The sequence below is a fragment of the Anser anser genome, assembly GCF_964211835.1.
Source record: "Anser anser genome assembly, chromosome: 12".
NCBI lineage: Eukaryota > Metazoa > Chordata > Aves > Anseriformes > Anatidae > Anser > Anser anser.
In genome coordinates, this window is record NC_139733.1 from 268,673 (window position 1) to 275,964 (window position 7,292).

Below are 7,292 nucleotides of genomic sequence, written 5' to 3' on the forward strand. Positions count from 1 at the left end.
GGGGATGCCCTGCAGTGAGTCCAGAGAGTGCACTGGCACCACTGGGGATGCAGTACAGTGAGTCCAGAGAGTGCACTGGCACCACTGGGGATGCACTGCAGTGAGTCCAGAGAGTGCACTGGCACCACTGGGGATGCACTGCAGTTAGTCCAGAGAGTGCACTGTCACCACTGGGGATGCAGTACAGTGAGTCCACATAGTGCACTAGCACCAATGGGGATGCAGTACAGTGAGTCCAGAGAGTGCACTGGCACCACTGGGGATGCAGTACAGTGAGTCCAGAGAGTGCACTGGCACCACTGGGGATGCACTTCAGTGACTCCACAGAGTGCACTGGCACCACTGGGGATGCAGTGCAGTGAGTCCAAAGACTTCACTGGCACCACTGGGGATGCAGCGCAGTGAGTCCAGAGAGTGCACTGGCACCACTGGGGATGCAGTGCAGTGAATCCAGTGAGTGCACTGGCACCACTGGGGATGCAGTGCAGTGAGTCCAGAGAGTGCACTGTCACTACTGGGGATGCAGTGCAGTGAGTCCAGAGAGTGCACTGGCACCACTGGGGATGCAGTGCAGTGAGTCCAGTGAGTGTACTGGCACCACTGGGGATGCACTTCAGTGAGCCCAGAGCGTGCACTGGCACCACTGAGAATGCACTTCAGTGAGTCCAGAGAGTGCACTGGCACCACTGGGGATGCACTGCAGTGAGCCCAGAGACTGCACTAGCACCACTGGAGATGCAGTGCAGTGAATCCTGTGAGTACACTGGCACCACTGGGGATGCAGTGCAGTGAGTCCAGAGAGCTCACTGGCACCACTGGGGATGCAGTGCAGTGAGTCCAGAGAGTGCACTGGCACCACTGGAGATGCAGTACAGTGAGTCCAGTGAATGCACTGGAACCACTGGGGATGCAGTGCAGTGAGTCCAGAGAGTGCACTGGCACCACTGGTGATGCAGTACAGTGAGTCCAGTGAGTGCACTGGTACCACTGGGCCTGCAGTGCAGTGAGTCCAGAGAGTACACTGGCACCACTGGGGATGCAGTGCAGTGAGTCCAGAGAGTGCACTGGCACCACCGATGATGCAGTACAGTGAGTCCAGTGAAGTGCACTGGCACTACTGGGGATGTAGTGCAGTGACTCGAGAGAGTGCACTGGCACCACTGGGGATGCACTGCAGTGAGTCCAGAGAGTGCACTGGCACCACTGGGGATGCAGTGCAGTGAGTCCAGAGAGTGCACTGGCAGCAGTGGGGATGCAGTGCAGTGAGTCCAGAGAGTGCACTGGCACCACTGGGGATGCAGTGCAGTGAGTCCAGAGACTTCACTGGCACCACTGGGAATGCAGTGCAGTGAGTGCAGAGAGTGCACTGGCACCACTCGGGATGCAGTGCAGTGAGTCCAGAGAGTGCACTGGCGCCACTGGGGATGCACTGCAGTGAGTCCAGAGAGTGCACTGGCACCACTGGGGATGCACTGCAGTGAGTCCAGAGAGTGCACTGGCACCACTGGGGATGCACTGCAGTGAGTCCAGAGAGTGCACTGGCACCACTGGGGATGCACTACAGTGAGTCCAGAGAGTGCACTGGCACCACTGGGGATGCAGTGCAGTGAGTCCAGAGAGTGCACTGGCACCACTGGGTATGCAGTGCACTGAGTCCAGAGAGTGCACTGACACCACTGGGGATGCGGTGCAGTGAGTCCAGAGAGTGCACTGGCACCACTGGGAATGCAGTGCAGTGAGTCCAGAGAGTGCTCTGGCACCACTGGGGATGCAGTGCAGTGAGTCCAGAGACTGCACTGGCACCACTGGGGATGCACTGCAGTGAGTCCAGAGAGTGCACTGGCACCACTGGGGATGCACTGCAGTGAGTCCAGAGAGTGCACTGGCACCACTGGTGATGCAGTCCAGTGAGTCCAGTGAATGCACTGGCACCACTGGGGATGCTGTGCAGTGAGTGCAGAGAGTGCACTGGCACCACCTGTGATGCAGTGCAGTGTGTCCAGTGAGTGCACTGGCACCACTGGGGATGCAGTGCTGTGACTCCGGAGAGCGCACTGGCACCACTGGGGATGCAGTGTAGTCAGTCCAGTGAGTGCACTGGCACCACTGGGGATGCAGTGCAGTGAGTGCAGAGAGTGCAATGGCACCAATGGGGATGCACTTCAGTGAGTCCAGAGAGTGCACTGGCACCACTGGGGATGCAGTGCAGTGAGTCCAGAGATTGCACTGGCACCACTGGGGATGCAGTGCTGTGACTCCAGAGAGCGCACTGGCACCACTGGACATGCAGTGCAGTGAGTGCAGAGAGTGCACTGGCACCACTGGGGATGCACTTCAGTGACTCCACAGAGTGCACTGGCACCACTGGGGATGCAGTGCAGTGAGTCCAGAGAGTGCACTGGCACCACTGGGGATGCAGTGCAGTGAGTCCAGAGAGTGCACTGGCACCACTGGGAATGCACTGCAGTGAGTCCAGAGAGTGCACTGGCACCACTTGGGCTGCAGTGCAGTGAGTCCAGAGAGTGCACTGGCACCACTGGGGATGCACTGCAGTGAGTCCAGAGAGTGCACTGGCACCACTGGGGATGCACTGCAGTGAGTCCAGAGAGTGCACTGTCACCACTGGGGATGCAGTACAGTGAGTCCACAGAGTGCACTGGTACCAGTGGGGATGCAGTACAGTGAGTCCAGAGAGTGCACTGGCACCACTGGGGATGCAGTGCAGTGAGTCCAGAGAGTGCACTGGCACCACTGGGGATGCACTTCAGTGACTCCACAGAGTGCACTGGCACCACTGGGGATGCAGTGCAGTGAGTCCAGAGAGTGCACTGGCACCACTGGGGATGCAGTGCAGTGAGTCCAGAGAGTGCACTGGCACCACTGGTGATGCAGTACAGTGAGTCCAGAGAGTGCACTGGCACCACTGGGGATGCACTGCAGTGAGTCCAGAGAGTGCACTGGCACCACTGGGGATGCACTACAGTGAGTCCAGAGAGTGCACTGGCACCACTGGGGATGCAGTGCATTGAGTCCAGAGAGTGCACTGGCACAACTGGGTATGCACTTCAGTGAGTCCAGAGAGTGCACTGACACCACTGGGGATGCAGTTCAGTGAGTCCAGAGAGTGCAGTGGCACCACTGGGGATGCACTGCAGTGAGTCCAGAGAGTACACTGGCACCACTGGGGATGCAGTGCAGTGAGTCCAGAGAGTGCACTGGCACCACTGGGGATGCAGTCCAGTGAGTGCACTGGCACCACTGGGGATGCAGTGCAGTGACTGCAGAGAGCACACTGGCACCACCGGGCATTCACTGCAGTGAGTCCAGAGAGTGCACTGGCACCACCTGTGATGCAGTGCAGTGAGTCCAGTGAGTGCACTGGCACCACTGGGGATGCAGTGCAGTCAGTCCAGTGAGTGCACTGGCACCACTGGGGGTGCAGTACAGTGAGTCCAGAGAGTGCACTGACACCACTGGGGATGCACTGCAGTGAGTCCAGACAGTGCACTGGCACCACTGGGGATGCGGTGCAGTGAGTCCAGAGACTGCACTGGCACCACTGGGGATGCACTGCAGTGAGACCAGAGAGTGCACTGGCACCACTGGGGATGCACTGCAGTGAGTCCAGAGAGTGCACTGGCACCACTGGGGATGCAGTGCAGTTAGTCCAGAGAGTGCACTGTCACCACTGGGGATGCAGTACAGTGAGTCCACATAGTGCACTGGCACCAGTGGGGATGCAGTACAGTGAGTCCAGAGAGTGCACTGGCACCACTGGACATGCAGTGCAGTGAGTCCAGAGAGTGCACTGGCACCACTGGGGATGCACTTCAGTGACTCCACAGAGTGCACTGGCACCACTGGGGATGCAGTGCAGTGAGTCCAAAGACTTCACTGGCACCACTGGGGATGCAGTGCAGTGAGTCCAGAGAGTGCACTGGCACTACTGGGAATGCACTGCAGTGAGTCCAGAGAGTGCACTGGCAACACTGGGGATGCACTACAGTGAGTCCAGAGAGTGCACTGGCACCACTGGGGATGCAGTGCAGTGAGTCCAGTGAGTGTACTGGCACCACTGGGGATGCACTTCAGTGAGCCCAGAGAGTGCACTGGCACCACTGAGAATGCACTTCAGTGAGTCCAGAGAGTGCACTGGCACCACTGGGGATGCAGTGCAGTGAATCCTGTGAGTACACTGGCACCACTGGGGATGCAGTGCAGTGAGTCCAGAGAGCTCACTGGCACCACTGGGGATGCAGTGCAGTGAGTCCAGAGAGTGCACTGGCACCACTGGAGATGCAGTACAGTGAGTCCAGTGAATGCACTGGAACCACTGGGGATGCAGTGCAGTGAGTCCAGAGAGTGCACTGGCACCACTGGTGATGCAGTACAGTGAGTCCAGTGAGTGCACTGGTACCACTGGGCCTGCAGTGCAGTGAGTCCAGAGAGTACACTGGCACCACTGGGGATGCTGTGCAGTGAGTCCAGAGAGTGCACTGGCACCACCGATGATGCAGTACAGTGAGTCCAGTGAAGTGCACTGGCACTACTGGGGATGTAGTGCAGTGACTCGAGAGAGTGCACTGGCACCACTGGGGATGCAGTGCAGTGAGTCCAGAGAGTGCACTGGCACCACTGGGGATGCAGTGCAGTGAGTCCAGAGAGTGCACTGGCAGCAGTGGGGATGCAGTGCAGTGAGTCCAGAGAGTGCACTGGTACCACTGGGGATGCAGTGCAGTGAGTCCAGAGACTTCACTGGCGCCACTGGGAATGCAGTGCAGTGAGTGCAGAGAGTGCACTGGCACCACTGGGGATGCAGTGCAGTGAGTCCAGAGAGTGCACTGGCGCCACTGGGGATGCACTGCAGTGAGTCCAGAGAGTGCACTGGCACCACTGGGGATGCACTGCAGTGAGTCCAGAGAGTGCACTGGCACCACTGGGGATGCAGTACAGTGAGTCCAGAGAGTGCACTGGCACCACTGGGGATGCACTGCAGTGAGTCCAGAGAGTGCACTGGCACCACTGGGGATGCACTGCAGTTAGTCCAGAGAGTGCACTGGCAACACTGGGGATGCAGTACAGTGAGTCCACATAGTGCACTAGCACCAGTGGGGATGCAGTACAGTGAGTCCAGAGAGTGCACTGGCACCACTGGGGATGCAGTACAGTGAGTCCAGAGAGTGCACTGGCACCACTGGGGATGCACTTCAGTGACTCCACAGAGTGCACTGGCACCACTGGGGATGCAGTGCAGTGAGTCCAAAGACTTCACTGGCACCACTGGGGATGCAGTGCAGTGAGTCCAGAGAGTGCACTGGCACCACTGGGGATGCAGTGCAGTGAATCCAGTGAGTGCACTGGCACCACTGGGGATGCAGTGCAGTGAGTCCAGAGAGTGCACTGTCACTACTGGGGATGCAGTGCAGTGAGTCCAGAGAGTGCACTGGCACCACTGGGGATGCAGTGCAGTGAGTCCAGTGAGTTTACTGGCACCACTGGGGATGCACTTCAGTGAGCCCAGAGCGTGCACTGGCACCACTGAGAATGCACTTCAGTGAGTCCAGAGAGTGCACTGGCACCACTGGGGATGCACTGCAGTGAGTCCAGAGACTGCACTAGCACCACTGGGGATGCAGTGCAGTGAATCCTGTGAGTACACTGGCACCACTGGGGATGCAGTGCAGTGAGTCCAGAGAGCTCACTGGCACCACTGGGGATGCAGTGCAGTGAGTCCAGAGAGTGCACTGGCACCACTGGAGATGCAGTACAGTGAGTCCAGTGAATGCACTGGAACCACTGGGGATGCAGTGCAGTGAGTCCAGAGAGTGCACTGGCACCACTGGTGATGCAGTACAGTGAGTCCAGTGAGTGCACTGGTACCACTGGGCCTGCAGTGCAGTGAGTCCAGAGAGTGCTCTGGCACCACTGGGGATGCAGTGCAGTGAGTCCAGAGAGTGCACTGGCACCACTCGGGATGCAGTGCAGTGAGTCCAGAGAGTGCACTGGAGCCACTGGGGATGCACTGCAGTGAGTCCAGAGAGTGCACTGGCACCACTGGGGATGCAGTGCAGTGAGTCCAGAGAGTGCACTGGCACCACTGGGGATGCACTGCAGTGAGTCCAGAGAGTGCACTGGCACCACTGGGGATGCACTGCAGTTAGTCCAGAGAGTGCACTGGCACCACTGGGGATGCACTACAGTGAGTCCAGAGATTGCACTGGCACCACTGGGGATGCAGTGCAGTGAGTCCAGAGAGTGCAGTGGCACCACTGGGGATGCACTGCAGTGAGTCCAGAGAGTGCACTGGCACCACTGGGGATGCAGTGCACTGAGTCCAGAGAGTGCACTGACACCACTGGGGATGCGGTGCAGTGAGTCCAGAGAGTGCACTGGCACCACTGGGGATGCACTACAGTGAGTCCACAGAGTGCACTGGCACCACTGGGGATGCTCTGCAGTGAGTCCAGAGATTGCACTGGCACCACTGGGGATGCAGTGCAGTGAGTGCAGAGAGTGCACTGGCACCACTGGGGATGCACTGCAGTGAGTTCAGAGAGTGCACTTGCACCACTGGGGATGGGTTTCAAGCCAACTGCATTAACCGCTCATGCTTCTTTCTTATGAGACGTTAGTAAACCAGTTACATAGCCTTGTCAAGACTAAATCACAGGTAAAAATCCTGTACATCTCATGTGGCCAACCACTCCCAACTAGGATTCCAAGAACCAGGAGGTTCGGTGAAAATAGGGCTAGTGCTATTAGAGGGGTGATTATTAGGGTAAGCCCTAAGCTGTCTTTAATGGAGAAGTATGGGTGGAATGGGATTTTGTCGCAGTCTGATACGATTCCTAGTGGGTTATTTGAGCCTGATTCGTGTAGGAAGGTTAGGTGGACTAGGGTGATTCCTGCAATTAGGAAGGGCAGTAGGAAGTGGATGGCGAAGAATCGGGTTAAGGTTGGATTGTCTACTGAGAATCCTCCTCAGGCTCATTCTACTAGAGTTTGCCCAATGTACGGGATGGCTGAGAATAGGTTGGTGATTACGGTGGCCCCTCAGAATGACATTTGTCCTCATGGTAGGACATACCCTACGAAGGCAGTTGCTATTAGGGTGAGTAGGAGGATTACTCCTGTGTTTCAGGTTTCTTTGTATAGGTAGGAGCCGTAGTAGAGGCCTCGTCCGATGTGTAAGTAGATGCAGATAAAGAAGAGCGAAGCACCGTTGGCGTGGAGGTTGCGGATGAGCCATCCGTACTGGACGTCTCGGCATGTGTGAGCTACTGAGGAGAAGG

The 7,292-nt window shown here is 57.5% G+C and overlaps 1 long non-coding RNA gene across 1 annotated transcript in view; it reads left to right on the top strand.

Moving 5' to 3' along the window:
• Window positions 1-7,292, top strand: part of LOC310880202 — a 97,246-nt gene that overhangs the window by 62,130 nt on the left and 27,824 nt on the right. The window lies entirely within an intron of this gene.